Source organism: Pipistrellus hanaki (assembly GCF_964339955.1).
Source record: "Pipistrellus hanaki genome assembly, chromosome: 9".
Lineage (NCBI taxonomy): Eukaryota > Metazoa > Chordata > Mammalia > Chiroptera > Vespertilionidae > Pipistrellus > Pipistrellus hanaki.
In genome coordinates this window covers 35,552,848-35,571,130 of record NC_140511.1, presented here as the reverse complement: position 1 = coordinate 35,571,130, position 18,283 = coordinate 35,552,848, and positions in this window count along the sequence as shown.

Below are 18,283 nucleotides of genomic sequence, written 5' to 3'. Positions count from 1 at the left end.
TGATAAAACTAAGACTTTGAACTCTAGCTGATTTGACTCCAAAGTCTGTACTTCATTCGAATACGCTACCAAAGCTTCCAAGCATTATTATCATTAATCATTCTTGGTTTTTGCATAGTACTAGTAAGTGTGGCTGTCCCTGGGGGGAGGAGGAAGTTAGTTGGAAGGGTTTAAGGGGGAGTTTCTGGGCCACTTCTCATAGGTGGTGTCTTCCTTTGCAAACAAGTTTTTGTGAAGTCAGGTTGGAAGGATAAATAAGGCTGAGGAAGGTGGAGGCAGTGTGGTTGAGCCTGTTCAAGAACTGATTACATCTGAGCCTCTGTCCCTTTGCCTACCAGCTGACTCAGAACTGGCTGATGGCCAAAGCCCCGGCAGGTTGATTTCATGGGCTGTGTACTTCAAAGGATCTGATTCCTGGCGCTGCTATGCACATTGCTTTTCAGAGGGCACGGTCTTATAGGAGAGGGAACAGGATGGTCTCCATGAAGTGTTTGCAAAAGGCCTTGGCAGTGTTTGCTTTAAATCCAAATACACACACAGCTTTGTTCTAGCCCTGAGCACAGTTGAAAATTGGATATTTAAACCATAAGTGTTCCTCTACCCTAAACACAGCAGTTAGAATATGGGCCTGAGAGTCAGATTCTAATCTTGGCTCTACCACTCATCTGTGGATAAATAACTAGGCTTCAGTTTTCTTACATATGAAATGGGGATTAAGGTAGTACTTATTTCATATGGTGGTTGTGCAGATTAAACATATATAAAGCATATACCACAGTATCTAAACATAGTAAACCCTTGAAACATTATTATTCACAAAAAACAAAAATACAAGAGCTCGAGCCAAATAAATTAATTGGTTCATCATTCTTTCACTTAATGTACACTAAAAAAGGTACTTATTTTGTTGGGTGGGAGGGATGAAGAAAACAGGTATTGAACACCTAAAATTATATATATATATATATATATATATATATATATATATATATATATACACACACATACACACATACACATACATTTTTTAAACCAAGTTCTTTCGGGAAATTGATTTTTATCCTTCAAACTCCAAACTTACATCCAGGGTCTCTGGGAAGACATTTTTGTGAATAGAATTTTGCTCTGTCATCCCTGAGACTGGCTCAAATTAAAGAGTAGATTTTAGGATTGGGGCACCATAACAGTGAACCAAATACTTAAAAAAAAAAATACATTATCCCATTTAAGGGTCACATAAAACCTATGAGGTATTTTCCCACTTTATAGGTAAGACCCTAGATTGAGAGAGGTATGTTTATATGCCTAAAATCATATTTCTCGGCACTAATTCCAAAGCCTATGAATATGACAGCCTTTATCCCTACCAGAACATATTATTCAGAAGGCAGGCAGACACATAAACAAGTAAGTACATTCAAAGTGCTGTTTTTGGGTTTTAACCTAGGTGCTTTGCAGCACAAAGGAGGGAAGGTGAATTGGGGGCAGAGGTGGGGTGGTTAAAGTAGTCCAGTTCTCTGGAATAAATGCTAATGGAAGGGCTTCAGGTGGGAATGAGGTAGGGGCTGTTGTGGTTAGAGAAGGAATTAAGAGAGGTCTTTTGAGTTTTCTCAAGTCTCAGTGAAAGGGGGGTTAGAAGAAAAGCTTTCTGGAATTTCTCAAGTCAGTGTGACTGCCTGTTAGATCCAGCATTATAATTGCAGCAAATGTTATGGTTGCAAAAAAAACTGTCTCAAGAGAGACCACAGATTATGTTGTTTACTTGAGGTAAAATGGTGGTTATTATATAAATGAAGTCTCTCTACATCAGAACGATCTGAACCTCCTTGGGCTTTTGGACCTAATAATAATAGCAACTAACAATCATTGCATGATCATCAGGTGCTAGTCACTGTGTTCATAGCCCAGAACTCTTAACTGGAGAACGGTGGAAAGGCTTTGTCTAAGTCAGTACAATAGTTTCCTCTTATTTGTGTTTCACTTTTTAAGATTCAGTTCCTTGGTCTGAAAATATTAACCATGGTCTAAAAATATTAAATGGAAAATTCCAGAAAAAAATAATTCATAAGTTTTAAATTGCATGCCATTCTGAGTATTGTGATAAAATCTTTGTGCCTTCCTGCTCCATTTCTCCCAGGATGTAAAACATTCCTTTGTCCAGCATGTCATGCTATATATAATACCCATCCCCTTAGTTGGTTAATAGCCTGCTTGGTTATCAGATCTACTGTCAAAGTATCACAGTTCTTGTGTTTAAATAACCCTTGTAGTAGCCTAACATTATTTCATTTACCTTGCTTCATCTCATCATATAGGTATTGTATCATTTCACATTAGCACAAGAAGAATGAGTACAGTATAATAAGATATTTTGAAAGAGACCATTACATAACTATAACAGTATATTGTTATAATTATTTTATTATTAGTTATTGCTAATCTCTTATTGTGCCTAATTTATAATTAAACTTTATATATGTCCTAGAGGCCCAATGCACAAAATTCATGCAAGAGTAGGCCTTCCTTCCCCCATTGCCAGCACTGGCTCCCTTCTGGCACCTGGGACTTGGGCTTCCCTCGCAGCCCCAGCTTCGTCCAGAAGGTCGTCTGGAAGGACATCCAGTCTCATTAGCATATTATGCTTTTATTATAATAGATAGGAAAAAACATCATATATATATAGGATTTGGTACTACTTGCAGTTTCAACCATGTATTGGGAGTCTTGAAATATATCCCCTGTGGATAACAGGGGACTACTATAGCTCAAATTAAGCACACTTATTTTGAGCACACACTCTCAAAATACGTAGATTACTAGTATATGATGCCTATTATGAAATATAGATAAAGTAAACAATTTTAAGAATTGAAATAAGCTATTTCATCCCAGGACCAAATATGCACTTAGGATTCTATATTTGTTATTAAGAGTGGACATAGCCAAAACTGGTTTGGCTCAGTAGATAGAGCGTCGGCCTGCAGACTGAAGGGTCCCAGGTTTGATTCCAGTCAAGAGCATGTATAGTGGTTGCAGGTACATCCCCGATACGGGGTGTGCAGGAGGCAGCTGGTTGATGTTTCCCTCTCATGGATGTTTCTAGCTCTCTATCCCTCTCCTTTCCTCTCTGTAAAAAATAAAAATATATTTTTTTTAAAAAAGAGTGGAAATAAATTAATATTTCAAATGGACTACATAATTGGGATTTTTTTTGTCAATGTATCAGATTTGATTAGATCATTATTTATCAAATCATCATCAGAAGTAAGTAGGTGCTGCCTTTTTTCTTTTCTTTTGACCTTCAATTAACAGGTGTTTTTTCCCCCCCAGTAATCTTTTTAAACCAGTTGCTCTTTTTGTGAGATTTAGTTTAGTGAAAATTAGATTTTGGGAAAAAATTATAAATATTTTTTTGAACTGCCATATGTCACTTAATGCTGAAAGTGAAAGACTCTCCATTCATAACTCAAATGATATGTGAGCATCAAGTATAGGGACAGTGTGAGCATGCCAAGTTTAATCCATTTTAATAGAGGTTATTTTTTTAATGAGTTACAAACATACATTTAAATTACAAAAATTCTGCCAAAACCGGTTAGGCTCAATGGATAGAGCGTCGGCTTGGGGACTGAAAGGTGCCGGGTTCGATTCCAGTCAAGGGCATGTACCTTGGTTGCGGGCATATCCCCAGTAGGGGGTGTGCAAGAGGCAGCTGATCGATGACTCTCTCTCATCGATGTTTCTAACTCTCTATCTCTCTCCCTTCCTCTCTGTACAAAATCAATAAAATATATTTTTTTTAAAAATAAAAAATAAAAAAAATAAATTACAAAAATTCTTACCACAGATCAGTGGATTGTCTCACATACTTCCAGAGCAGCAATTGTCAACCTTTTTCATCTCATGGCACACATAAAGTAATTACTAAAAATTCTGTGGCAGACCAAAAATATATTTTTTGTCGATCTGACAAAAAATGGTATAATTTTGATTTATCCGCACCATATGACTATTGTTGGTTGGTTGTTGCCATTTTTTCAATTGACAATCTAAAGGAAAGAGGTCAGTGCCCCTAACTAAATAGTTGGGTATTGCATGTTTTTAAAATTCTTGCTGTACACTGGTGGAAAATCACTGCTCTAGAGTGGGCACACCCCACTTGAAGATCAGTGGTCTAAGGAACAGAATTTGCACCGATAAAGTGGAAATAATCAAACCCATCTTTAGCAATGATTGGTTGAAATTCATTTATGAATGACAAATGAGAAGGGTACAGCGTGCCTTCCCAGGGAATCCAAAGAGGTGAGCATAGCTGAACCTTTGAGAGTGTGGCCTGTCTGTAAAAGGACATAACCTAATTGTCAAGTGCCTCCAGCTAATAAATTATAGTTTTTAAGAAAATGGGCCTTGTCAGAGCTACTTATATTTAATTACAGCCATGCAGTTTTGGGAAAGAGCATCCTGTTGGTCTCTGCTGCTCATCTCTGAAATGAGGATGATTAATGCCAGTACCTATCTCACTGAGAAGAGTTTACATGATACTATTGAACCTTCCCTGTGTGCACAGAGATGCTGAGCTAAACTCTTTTTTTTTTTAAATATATTTTATTGATTTTGTACAGAGAGGAAGGGAGAGAGATAGAGAGTTAGAAACATCGATAAGAGAGAGTCATCCATCAGTTGCCTCTTGCACACCCCCTACTGGGGATATGCCCGCAACCAAGGTACATGCCCTTGACCGGAATCGAACCCGGGTCCCTTCAGTCCCCAATCCGACGCTCTATCCATTGAGCTAAACCGATTTTGGCATGAGCCAAACTCTTTACAAGAAATTTATTTAATCCTTACAATATACTAGTGTGGTAGAGGCTTACTCATTTTCAGCAAAACATTTCCTTTTCTTCCTGGATACACAAAAGGACTACATTTCCTGACCTCCCTTGAAGCTATATTATTGTGTCCTGCCAGTGAGATATGGACAGAAGTAATGAACACCACCTTCAAGTCTGATCCATGAATCTTTCCCTTGAAAGCCTCTATGTTCCCTTCCATCATCTGTCAGAGCCCCCCCACCCCCCCTGCCCCACCTCTAACCTGTATTGGATTATGATATGAGCCAAAAATAAACTCTTGTTATGTTAAATCATTGAGATGTGGGCATTGTTTGTTATTGAACTTAGTGTACCCTAATACAACAATGTTAAGAATCCAGAGAAGGGAAAGATAGACCATTTACAGTGTCTAGCAGATGATGTACAATAAAAGGTAATTTATCTCATTGGCTTAAGAAAGAGAAAGATTACTTTTATGAGATAGCTTCTGTGCATCTGTCTGTAAAGGTTCTTTGGGTAAAGTGTGAGAAAAAATGCTAGGAATTTCTGATATACACTCTGGTTTCCGGAGCTTTTCATAGACACCACTGGGAGCACATCAAGGAATGGAGATACTTCTGCAGTACCTCACTCTCTATAGCCTACTTAATCATTTCAAAACATTTCTCTAAGTTTCATAAAAATACACAAGTATGAATACATTTTTTATACTGTATTGGGAATCCTTCAACTTGATGAACACTTTTTGCTTGTTCATTTAAATCCAAGAGCTGAAATATATATTTTAGACTTCTCTCTCAAGTTAGCCTGTGTATAGTCAATCATTTTCCTTCACTCAAAAACATTTTCTGGACTTTATAGCTACTTAGCTGTAGCCAATTTTTTATCTTGAGATTTTGAATTTCTGTAATTTGGATTACCCTGGGTTTCTGAATGATCTCGTATTTTTGATCTAGCAACTATTCCTATGTTTTCCTCTCTTTTATTCTTATTTGTAAGATTGATTCCTATAGAATTACATGAATAGCTACTTAGCTCTTCCCAATTTCTCCACAAATACAGTGTAAATATTTCTTCTTGACTTTGGTGAATCAGAATATTAGCACAGCCTCCCAAGACTATTTCCTGCTATTACCTTTATCATGCTCCTCCCCTCAGCCATATGTTTCCAAAACATTCAGGAGCTGGGTAATTGGTTTTGAAACCTTGAGAAATACTCCTTGCTTAAAGGAAACAAACAGGCTTTGTGTTCAGACACACCTGACTTCAAGTCCTGGAATAGCCACCAACTAGCTCTGTGACATTGGTCAGTTATTCAACTTGCAAGTAAAATGGAAGTGGTAAACCACTTTGTGAGGTTGCTAAGAAAATTCACTTTGCAAAAGTAAATGGGGTATATAGACTGAATTGACTTGTGAATATGGATACAAAAATCTTAATAAAATAGTGCTGAGCTAAATCTAAATTAGACATAACCATGTATTTACATCAGGAATATAAGATTGGTTTAGTATTTTTAAAAGTCAGAGATTTAATTTGTACCTTAACTGATTGATGGAATAAACACATATAACCATTTCAAAAATGCAGAAAACATTTTTTATAAAATTCAACATCCACCCATAAAAGTAAAACTCTTGGCAAATTGTGAATAGAACTTTGAAAACTGATAAAGGATATCTAAAAACCTTATATTTAAGGAAGCAAAAGCTTTTTTAAGCTGGTAAAGGATAATTTTTAGAGGTATCCTATATAATAAAAGAGTAATATGCAAATTAACCATCACTCTGAAACAAAATGGCAGGGCCCATAGCCACAAGATGATGGCACCCAGTCCTCAGCCCCACCTGAGTCCCCCAGTGTAAGGGAGGGCTGCTGCTGACAGCCTGCAGAGTAAGCGGCCTGGCTGAATGCTACCCCGAGGTCCTCCTGACCCTTTATAAGAAACAAAAACAGCTAAAACTGGTTTGACTCAGTGGGTAGAGAATCGGTCTGCGGACTGAAGGGTCCCAGGTTCGATTCCAGTCAAGGGCATGTACGTTGTTGCAGGCACATCCTCATTGGGAGGTTTCTTTCTAGCGCTCTCTCACTCTCTGTAAAAAATCAATAAAATATATTTTAAAAAACACACAAGACAAATGCCGCAAAGTTGTTAAAAAAGAAAAAAGAAACAAAAACAAATTCACTCCACAGCTGATCCCATGACAGCACAGGCAGCCTGGGCTGGGGTCTCAGCCTGCGAGGAGTCCCGCATCCCCGCAGGCAATTCCCTGCCAGAGCCAGCAGCCTGGTGTCTCAACTACTGAGTTACACCAGCCAGGCAGATATGGAAGATTCTTAAGTGTTTCTTGTTTGTTTATTTAAATATATTTTACTGATTTTTTTTACAGAGAGGAAGGGAAAGGGATAGAGAGCTGGAAACATCTATGAGAGAAATACCGATCAGCTGCCTCTTGCACACTCCCCACTGGGTATGTGCCCCCAACCAAGGCTGGAATCAAACCTGGGACCCTTGAGTCTGCAGGTGGATGCTCCATCCACCTAGCCAAACCAGTTATGGCTGTCCAATATGTTAAAGAAAAAACCCTATCTAATAAAGAGGGATTATGCAGGGGAGGGCATTTGGGGGTAACCAGGTTGTCAGGAGAGGGCAGTTGGGGACGATTGGGCTGGCAGGGGAGCAGTTAGGTGTTGATCAGGCTGCCAGGGAGAGGCTGTTAGGGGCAATCAAGCAGGCAGGTCTGAATTGTGAAAGGGATATCCAACTGCCTGTTTAGGCCCTATCTCCCGAGAGGTCCCAGATTGGAGAGGGTACAGGTTGGACTGAGGAACACCCCCCCATGCACGAATTTTGTGCACCAGGCCTCTAGTATCATATTAAATGGTTAAAAGACGAAAAGTTTTTCTTTGAAATGAAAAGTAAGACTTCCTTTATTTACCATTGCCCTGGAGGACCTAGATAGCTCAGTAAAGCAAGAAAAATTCATAAATAAAAGGTATTAAGGATTGGAAAGGAAGAAAGAAAATCCAAAAACAACTATATATGATTGACTTAATAAGAGCTTAGCAAGTTTACCGAATACAAAACTAATATATAAAAACCAATTGCATTTTTATATACCAGCCACAAATTTTAAATTGTCTGAAATAGATAACTTTTTAAAAAAATATATTTTATTAATATTTAACAGAGAGGAGGAAGGGAGAGGGATAGAGAGCTAGAAACGTCGATGAGAGAGAAACATTGACCAGCTGCCTTCTGCACATCCCCCACCGGGGATGTGCCCGCAACCAAGGTACATGCCCTTGACCGGAATCGAACCTGGGACCTTTCAGTCCGCAGACCAATGCTCTACCACTGAGCCAAACCAGCCTTGGCTGAAATAGATAACTTTTAATGGCATTAAAAATATCAAATACCCAGGAATAATAAAAGATGAGGCTATTTTCTAGGGAGAAGACTAAAATTTGGTTCATAGATATCAGAGAAGACATAAATAAATGGAGAAATATCCCATATTCAGACACACTCCACCCTGCTTCTTACTGCTCTGGATATAGAACTTCACCTGGATTCCCAGTGTCTCCGAAGCCTTCCTTGCACTGTTGTGTACAATCTTGGACACAAGCTCACTGTCACCAGCTCTTATGGCAAAGGACACTTAACTGGGGCTACATGGTAGACCCTGATCTTCAAGAGTCCTGGGGAAGCCCAACTCATCTCCAAACAGGAGAATAGTCATCATTTGCACACAGGTTCACTATTAAAATCACATTCCTTCATTTGACCCTTAGTACAAGCCCACCAGGAAAAGGTTTGTATTATTCCTACTTCATGTTTAAAAAAGCTGAGTCTCCTCCAGGTTAATGGCGACCTGGACTCAACCCCAGGGTTTTCGACATCAATGTAATGCAGTCTCTTCCAGAGAAACAATATATTTTTTAGAACAGCCCTGTCCTACTGCATTTATCAGGACAAATGCAGTGTCTTATGGATTCTTGAATCTTTTGACTAGGCAAATCTTTTCCTGATGCCCCTATTCTCAAAAACTGAGTTTCTGTGGGCATTATACTTTACATCTTAAGAAGAGAAAGGGTGGAGAGAGAAAAGAAGGAACTTCGCAGTATTTGCCTCACAAGTTGGCAGCTGATTTTTGTAGACAAGCCAAAATCTCCTTTTCCTGGCCTGTGAAGTGAGATAATAGATCTCTCTCTTCCTCTCTCTCTCTCTCTCTCCCTCTCTCTCTCTCTCTCTCAAGCTTTTGAGGAATAAGTTAAGTAAAATGTGAAAAGAGCTTAGCACAGTCTCTAGCACAGAGTATTTGCTCAATATGTGCTAGCTATCATTATTGGCAACTACTACACCACAAGAAGATAACCCTGCAGCTTTACAAACAGAGTATTGCCCAGGTCAGGGCAGGGAAAGTCAACACCAGACTGTCTGCATCCCCTGGAGGACTACAGTGGGGGGGACCCTCAGAAGCTGGCTGTCATTTTGATTCTCAGCATGTAATTTATAAGAGTGGAATATTGTTTAAGACCTCATCCCTGTTCATTCTTTTATTTTTTACTCGATAGACATTTACTGAAGAGCCGGCTATGTAGCAGGCACTATGTTAGTCACAGAGAATGGAGAGAAATACACCATAAGGTAGCATTGCACAGGGAAGTCTCTGGGGATCATCTCAGGCGGCACAGCTTTGGAATCCAAGACTGTTCTTTTGGAGGAAGACGGGGAGACTACCAGGTATCATGGGAAAAGTATGAGCTTTTGCCCTAGCCGGATTGGCTCAGTGGACAGAGCGTCAACCTGTGGACCAAAGGGTCCCAGGTTCAATTCCTGTCAAGGGTACATACATATCTTAGTTGCAGGCTCCTTCCTGGCCCGGGCCCTAACCAAGGCCCATGGAGGAGGCAACAAATTAATGTGTTTCTCTCACATTGATGTTTCTTTCTGTCTTTCCCTCTCCCTTCCACTCTTCCTAAAAATCAGTGGAAAAAATATCCTCAGGTGAGGATTAATACAGAAAATAAGAAGAAAGGGAAGAGCTTTGGTATCAGAGGGATTGAGGTTTCAACCTGTGTAAACTTGAACAAATCCTTCATAATTCTAAACCTCCATTTCCTTATCTGTTAAATGGGAATGGTATCTGACCATGAAGACTTACTGTGAAGACTCAGTGCTGTCATTTATATGCAGTACCTAGCCCTCCTCATAAAAATGATCTGGCCCTCTGGCCCTTCAACTTCTCCAGGCCAAGTTGCCTTAAAAAAACAAACAAACAATCAAAAAAACCAACTCCTTTGTAATTTCATTTTTCTTTTAAATCTGACCTTAATTTGCTAAAAAAACAAAACAAAACAAAAAACAAACAAACAAACAAACAAAAAACCTCTTCTCTAACATATAATAATAAAATGCAGAAGTGGGTGGAACACACAGTGTACTTTGCCCCCAACCAGGAAGCCACCCTCCCACTCCTCTTCCCACACGGCCACTGTTGTTTCAAGCACAGACTACAAAGGCCAGTCATCCGTAATTGTCCATAACCAAGCATTTCAGGCCTTGTCTGCTTGGTACATCAAAAGGAGCCCATTTGGTGCAGGTGGATTATTCCCGCAGCAACTGGTCAGAGTGTGAGGAGGGAAAAGGATCTTGTAAGAAAGTTGACTCTAAAAGAATGCTGAGTATGTCGTTCTTGGGCTCTTGATGCATCAGGACAAATGTCCTTTGTCCTCTTTTGGATAGTGATGGCATTGCTTCTTTGTGTCTGTTTGAATCCTGCTCTACACACTAAGAAAGCTGTTGTTTTCCTTTATTTAATTGTGCATTCACTTGTTCACTCAGTAAACATTTATTGACCACCAGTTTTGTGCCAGACCTGGGGAAATAGCAATAAGAAAGACTGACAGACTAGACCCCTATCCTCATGAAGTTTACATCTTACCATGGTAAATAAACCAAACACACAAACATACACACACACACACACACACACACACACACACACACACACACACAAATAAATAAAATAAAAAATGAGGGCACTAAACAGGGGAAAGTATAAAAGAGTATTTGGAGTGGTCAGAGTGGGGCTTTCAGAGGAGGGAATATTTCAATTGAGCCCTGAGGTGCCAATTATGCGAAGAGCCAGGAAGAAAATCTTTGTAGGAAGACTGAGACATGAAGTGCGAAGGTCTCTGAGTGGGGGAAGGGCTTGGTGAGTTTAGAGAAATAAAAGGGGTATAAAATGGGAGAGGAGAGGCTGGCAGAAGACAAATTAAGCAGGGTTTTGTAAGCTTGGAGAATGAATTTTACCTTAAGAGCAATTCATTCAGTAGTCAACACTGAGTGCCTAATATATATATATATGTCAGGTACTGTTCTAAGTTTTAGGTATGTAGCAGTAACTTTTAAAAGTTACATTCTAGCAGGGAAGATAGGCAGTAAACAAAATAAGTAAAATAGCATTTTTTAGATAGTGCTAATGGGAATACTTTGGCAAACTAAGAAAAGGAGTTAAGAGATGTTGGGTTACAATTTTAGATAAGAGTGGCCAGATAAGGCCTCACTGAAAAAACGACATTTGAGTGAAGATTTAAAGTGTCCATGTGCTCTCTAGGGCTTGCCTTGGGCCACTCCAAAAATTGGAGGTCAGGGAAGTTAAGAGCACCAGGAAAGGAGAATGGTGGGAAGAATTTGAAAGAATAAGAGAAAAATCATGCAAGTGTCCTGGAAAACTGGAAAATGTTTCAGGGAGGAGAGTGTTCAACAGTGTGCTTAGATTGTGCTTTTTTGAGTTCTATTTAGGAACTTTTCATCTACCTCTAGGTAGATACTCTCCTACATAACCTCCCAGAAGTTGTATTGTCCTGACTTTCATATGTAAGGTTATGATATACCTGGTGTTGAACTTTGTATATTATCTTTCCTTTTTATAGCGTATGGACATCACCCAGCATCACTTACTATCCCATTCCTACTGTTTTGAAATGCTATCTTTGCTATCAATCAGGTGTCCCTGTGGCAGTTTGTTTCTGGTTTTTGTGTTCTATTCCATTGGGTCTATTTTCTTTACTTGCACCATTACTACGTGTTTGCAAAGATGATCATAGCTTATTGGAATTTATAAACGCCCCCCCCCCTTTTTTTTTTTAACCTAATCTGGCACCAAGTTCCCTTTTTATTCTTGTTCAAATTTGAGAAACTTGAAACTTGTGTTTTTTTCCTGAGGAATTATTATGTCATTTCTCTACTCCATAATTCAATATTTGAGGAATTAATGTTCATTTGCTTATGGTTAAATATTATTGTTCATAGTTTTGGTTTTGGCTTAGTGTGTTTTATAATTGTCTTCATTAAGGACTTAGTATATGGCATGTATAATTAGCTTTGGGAACAAAAGACTAAACAGGCATGCAATCAATTACCTTGCTAGGCTCAGTAAACACTAGCTGGTTACACTGATGAAAGCATTTATCCAATGAAAAGACTGAGAATAAAATACTAATGCATGTGGAAGGAAGCTAGCAAGTTGATTAGGGCTGAGTGAAATATAAATACATGATTTATCCAAGATAGGCAATGATATAGTCTACTTTGGCAGATACTCTATAAGACCCAGTTCTAAGTAATCAAGTCTTTGTTTATTTTTTTCCAATAGCCCATTACTCTTCCAAAGTAGTTAATTATGTGTTCACAATCCAAATCCAATTTAATAATATATTTAACGAAGATGTTATCATTTTATGGAGGCATTTCATGTAAAATTGAATATGATTATATTTTCACTGTCAAAAATCTTAATACAGTTTGACATGGTTTCCCAAAGAAGATATAGAGAAATGAGAGGGGAAAAAGAAAGAGGATGTTATTTGTTTGTTTGTTTGTTTTCTGTAAAAGGGGGACCCTGGTCAATTTAGAATGTAGACAGCTGTGAATTATAATGGGTTCCTTTGATAATTGTTATATTTAAACTAAACTGATGATACAGTAGCTCAGGGAATAATTCCTAGTGCTTTGCAAATGTTGTGGGCAGTTTGCTTCCCTGCATGATGAGAGATAATTTTTTTTCTCCCTAAAATCATATCTTTAATTCTAGATAACTTTGAACAGTGCAAAGAGCATTGGTTTGCAGTTAGATATGCCTGAGTTTGAATCCTGATACAAATTGGGACAATCCAAAGTTTTTTTTTATTTTGCATGTGTTACTTTTCTAATTGATTTTTGTTTGTTTGTTAATCCTCATTAGAAGATAATTTTCTACTGATTTTTTTTTTTTTTTTTTTAGAGAAAGTGGAAAGGAGGGTGAGAGACAGAGAGAAACATTGATATGAGAGAGACACATCCACTACTTGCCTCCTATATGGGCCCCAACTGGGGCTGAGGATCAAGCACATCCATACCTTTCTCCCCCTTTTCTTGGGCGTGTATCTCTGCTTTCCTTCTCCTAAGCTCTAGCAGGGGTCCTCAAACTTTTTAAAGTGGGGGCCAGATCACGGTCCCTCAGAGAGCTGGAGGGCCGGACTATATGAACTACTAATTCCTACTGTAACACCTTGGCTGCGCTCACTGCCCAAAAAACCTGGCGGGCCGGATCAGACTCCTCTGCGGGCCGCATGTGGCCCGCGGGCCGTAGTTTGAAGACCCCTGCAAGGGTTCTGAGGAAACTTGCAACCAGGAGAGCAATAGGCAGCAGCAGCTCATCCCAGGCTAACCCCTGAATCTATTTCCAAGGTCCCCTTTCCTCTGACTTTCCAGTGGGCAAACAGCAGCCCCGTCTTAATTCACTTCTGTGAGCTTTACTTCTCAATGAGTGCATGCCACCTTGCATGGCTCACTTTTTTTCCATAATGCTTCTAATGCCTAGCCTCTCTTGTTGCTCCTTCTGTACTAAGTCCTTCCCTTGTTTCAATGTCCCCAGCTTTAATAAATGCACTCTCAAAATAAAAATAAAGCCAAAACCGGTTTGGCTCAATGGATAGAGCATCGGCTTGGGAACTGAAAGGTCCCGGGTTCGATTCCGGTCAAGGACATGTACCTTGGTTGCGGGCATATCCCCAGTGGGGGGTGTGCAAGAGGCAGCTGATCGATGACTCTCTCTCATTGATGTTTCTAACTCTCTATCTCTCTCCCTTCCTCTCTGTACAAAATCAATAAAATATATTTAAAAATAAATAAATAAATAAATAAATAAATAAATAAATAAAAATAAAAAATAGCACAGACTGAAAGCAGAACAATCACAATTTGAAATTAGGTTTTGTCAACTACTGGTCATGTGACCTTGGGCAAATTCCTCAACTTCTTTGAGGCTCTCTGTCCTCATTTGCCATGTTGTGGTAAGAATATGATAGCTTATCATCACATTTCCAGGCACACAGTAGGTGCTCAAAATTTTTTTCTGTGTGCAATAAGTGAATAACATACTTAAGATGACTCACATATGGAGGAGATTAATAAATATTAATTTTCTCAGTTTCTACCTTTCTCACTTTCAGCTCAGGCTATGTAAATTTTTCTCCTTTAAGATTGTTCCCCAAAGTCATCAAGCCTATTTTTGACCAGGAAAAAAAAAAAAAAAAGGAGCATGCAGTGGAAATGTACTCACTTTAGCTCCAACCACTCAAAGAATAACCCTGTGTTTCTATTTGTTTGGTCAAGAATCAATCTGTCTAATTTGATTTAGCAGAAAAAAAAATTTAATTTTTAAAATGTTTACTTATGGTATAAAATGGGTTAATGAATTAGAAGCAACCAACATAGGGCAACCATTACCAAACAGTACATTGAAATCTTCTTCCACTTTTGTTAGGAAGAGTCCATGGATCAGTGGTTGAGCACATAGCTTTAATCTCTGACCTACTTAGATTAGAGTCCAAAGTCTGTCACTTATTTTCCTTGTGAGTTTGGCAATTTACTTAACCAGCCTGAGCCTCACTGTGGCAATTTACTTAACCAGTCTGAACCTTAATCTGTGAAATGTAGCTAATAAGAGTACTCACCTCATGGTTTTTGTAAGGGTTGAATGAAATAATTGCTGTGCTAACGATTGTGCCTGGCACAGAGTTCACTCTCAACAAATCGTGGCCATTATCATCATCATCATCTCATTCACTGTAATTCCACAGGATAGCTACTATTATTGCCTCTGTTTCACAGACAAGGAATCAGAGTCATAGATGATGAATATAAAAATATTTAGCAGCCCTAGCCACTTTGGCTCAGTGGATAGAGCGTCAGCCAGCAGACTGAAGGGTCCTGAATTTGACTCCGATTGCCCAAGTTGCAGACTCCATTCCAACGGGGGCCTGCAGGAGGCAGCTAATCAGTGATTCTTTCTCATCATTGATGTTTCTATCTCCCTCTCTCTTCCTTTCTGAAATCAATAATATATATATTTAGTATATCATCAGGCAAATGGTAAAATCTCAAAATAAGTGAGTTTAAGAAAGAAAAAAATCGCCGAAACCGGTTTGGCTCAGTGGATAGAGTGTCGGCCTGTGGACTGAAATGTCCCAGGTTCGATTCCGGTCAAAGTGTCCGCCTGTGAACTGAAATGTCCCAGGTTCGATCCCCCTTGGTTGAGGGCACATCCCCAGTAGAGGTTATGCAAGAAGCAGCTGATCGATGATTCTCTCTCACTGATGTTTCTAACTCTCTATCCCTCTCTCTTCCTCTCTGTAAAAAATCAATAAAAATATATATATATATAAAAGGGGGGGGGGGCGGGGGGGGAGGGAGAGAAAAGAAAAAGAAAAAAATCAATGGTCCCTAACCTGCAGATCAGAATCTGTAATAAGAACTTCAATTTGGGAACTGAGTTTTTATACTCTGCAGGCATTTTGTGAAGGAAGAGGAAACTGAAATGAGCTCCCATGTGCCAGAGTCCCTGTACAGCGAGCACACAGGCATTGTGGGTGCTTGGTAAATATTTGCTAACTAACTACGTGGAGCAGGTGAGCACACAGGGGCTCTGTTCTGGATCTTCCCTGTCAGGGGCTGTGTCAGTTCCAATTTCTGCCCAGGCCACCTCTCTTTACTATGACTTCTTTCCTCATCTCAGAGCTTCAGGAAAACCAACTCAGAACCTTCCTCAGTGAAAGGTGAGAGGATAGATGCCTGAAGCAAAGTAATTTAGCCTTCCTCGAGATGTCAAACCTGAAAACTTTATCCAAAGATTAAAAAACTGGGCTATTCACATCTAATTGAGAAACTGTGGTAGAGTCTTTATTAAAGGTAAGCACTAGAAAGACTGTAACATTGTTGGGGATGAGTAGTATTCATTCTGTTTTGGAAAAAAAGGGTGTTTGAAGCCTGAATAAACCAATAATTAAAGCTTTGAAGACCTTATTTTAATTTTTATTTTTAAAAATTTGTTGGTGCCTTGACTGGAGATCAAACCCACAACCCTGACCAATTGAGCCACCTGTCCAGGGCTGGATATCTTAGTTTAAGCAAACATATTTTTTACTTACAGCAGAATTATAAACATGATCCTAAAAATGCACTCACAAATGATAGTTTTTGGTCGACTAGTAAAATTAATTCCAAATTTGAGTGATCATAGTTTTTGTTCTCTTCTTTTTATGTCTGAGACAGAATAAACATGTAGGAAATAAGTTGGAAATTTTAAAAATGAAAGCTTGTTTGAACGTCACTTTGTGCACTTCAAAGACAGGAACAAAAGTCTAGAAAAAGGAATATTAAAGTAGGTAATAGCAGCTTTAGTATTAGACACTCCTTGGCTAGAATGGTAGAATTCTGACCTCATCAATTACTAGTATATGAGGTTGAGCAAGTAACACACACACACACAGCCGCATATACATATACACATACCTCTCCTTGCAGTGAAGTTTACATAGATGGAGACTACAAACTGCTTAGCATAATGATGCGTGGTATTCTGGACGTGTTCAGTAAATGGTAGTAAAAAGGGTTGGAGTTAGAGGCCAATCCCTTTACAATAAGTTCTTTTATCTAAGGGCACAAGTCCTCATAAGATGGTCCCTAGAAACAAGGTTTAATTGGTATATTTACAAGGAATTGTCTAGAACACAGGCAGTGGTGACATGAATCGAGTGTGAGATTCAGGATGTGTGATTCAGGTAGGCCCCATGTCCTTACCCTAACATTTCATCTCTGAGATTTGGGTTCCCATCTGAAAATAAAGTTCCCAAAATTTTTCTGAATAACAAAAAGTATGTAGATCATAACTCGTATGCATCATGAAGTACTCTTAAAAATATTAATGAGTCCCTTTGTCCTAGCCCTGCACCAGCCATGCCCTAAGAAGAGAGGTACCATGCTGTAAGTGAGGTGCCAAGTTCCCTATCCTTTGGGTTGCAAAGGTCTCATGACCTCACATTCAATCTTGTATCAGATGTCAGGCCACCAACGTTGCAGAGTAGAAGGAGGCATGAAGGAGAGCCCTGACTGACACAAGGAAGTTCTAGGTCAGCTTTCCCAGGTCTGTCAAGCAAGGGACCCTTCACCATTTTCATCCTCATCAGGAAAATTCACCGTCACTCACAACTTTCTCACAGAAGCAATCCCTTTACAAAGGATCCAGGAACGTGGAGGAAAAGGGGAAGCTGAAGGAAGAAGGCTCTTGCTCCACAATTTCTTTTCAGAAAATATTCCTGCAATGAGAGCAGACCTTTTCATCTTCATGTCAGTGCAGACAATTGATATGTTTCATGAGCTCGTCCCTTGCAGCCATGGAAAGAGCTCTAAAGTGACTCAAGGCTTGGCTTGAAGCACCTGTCCTCTAATTAATGTGTGGCCTTCAGCTGATTGCTACTTCCTTTGAACTATGTCTGCTTCTCAAAGCTAACTAAGCAAAGCCAGAAAGATAGAGGGAACATCAGAGAGGAAGGCAGAGGGAGAGGGAGAGGAAGAGAGAGGGAGAGGGGGAGAAGGAAGGGAAGGGGGAGGGGGAGAAGGAAGGGAATGGGGAGAGGGAGAGAGAGGGGGAGAGGGACAGGGAGAGAGAGAGGGAGAGAAAAGGGGAGAGGAAGGGGGAAAGGAAGAAGGAGAGGGAAAGGTAGAGGGAGAGAGATATATCAATGGTGAGAGAGAATCATTGATTGGCTGCCTCCTGCTGGGGATCGAAACTGCAACCCGGGCATGTGCCCTTGACCGAAATAGAACCCAGGACCTTTCAGTTCGTAGGCTGATGCTCTATCCACTGAGCCAAACCAGCTAGGGTGAGACATCACTTCTAAGCTCACCCTGTTGCTCTTCAAAGCCACAGTTTTAGTTTCTAATTAGATTCCATCTTGAATTGGTTTCCAAATTTTTCCCCTGAGTTACTCTAGTCTCCCCTACTGTTGTAAGTGCCACTATCTTCTTCATTTGATAATTTAGTGTCAAGGTCTGAACCCACACATAGCTGGTTCTCATGCTTGTTAAAGGGCTCAGTTGATAGAGCATCTGGCCTGTGGTC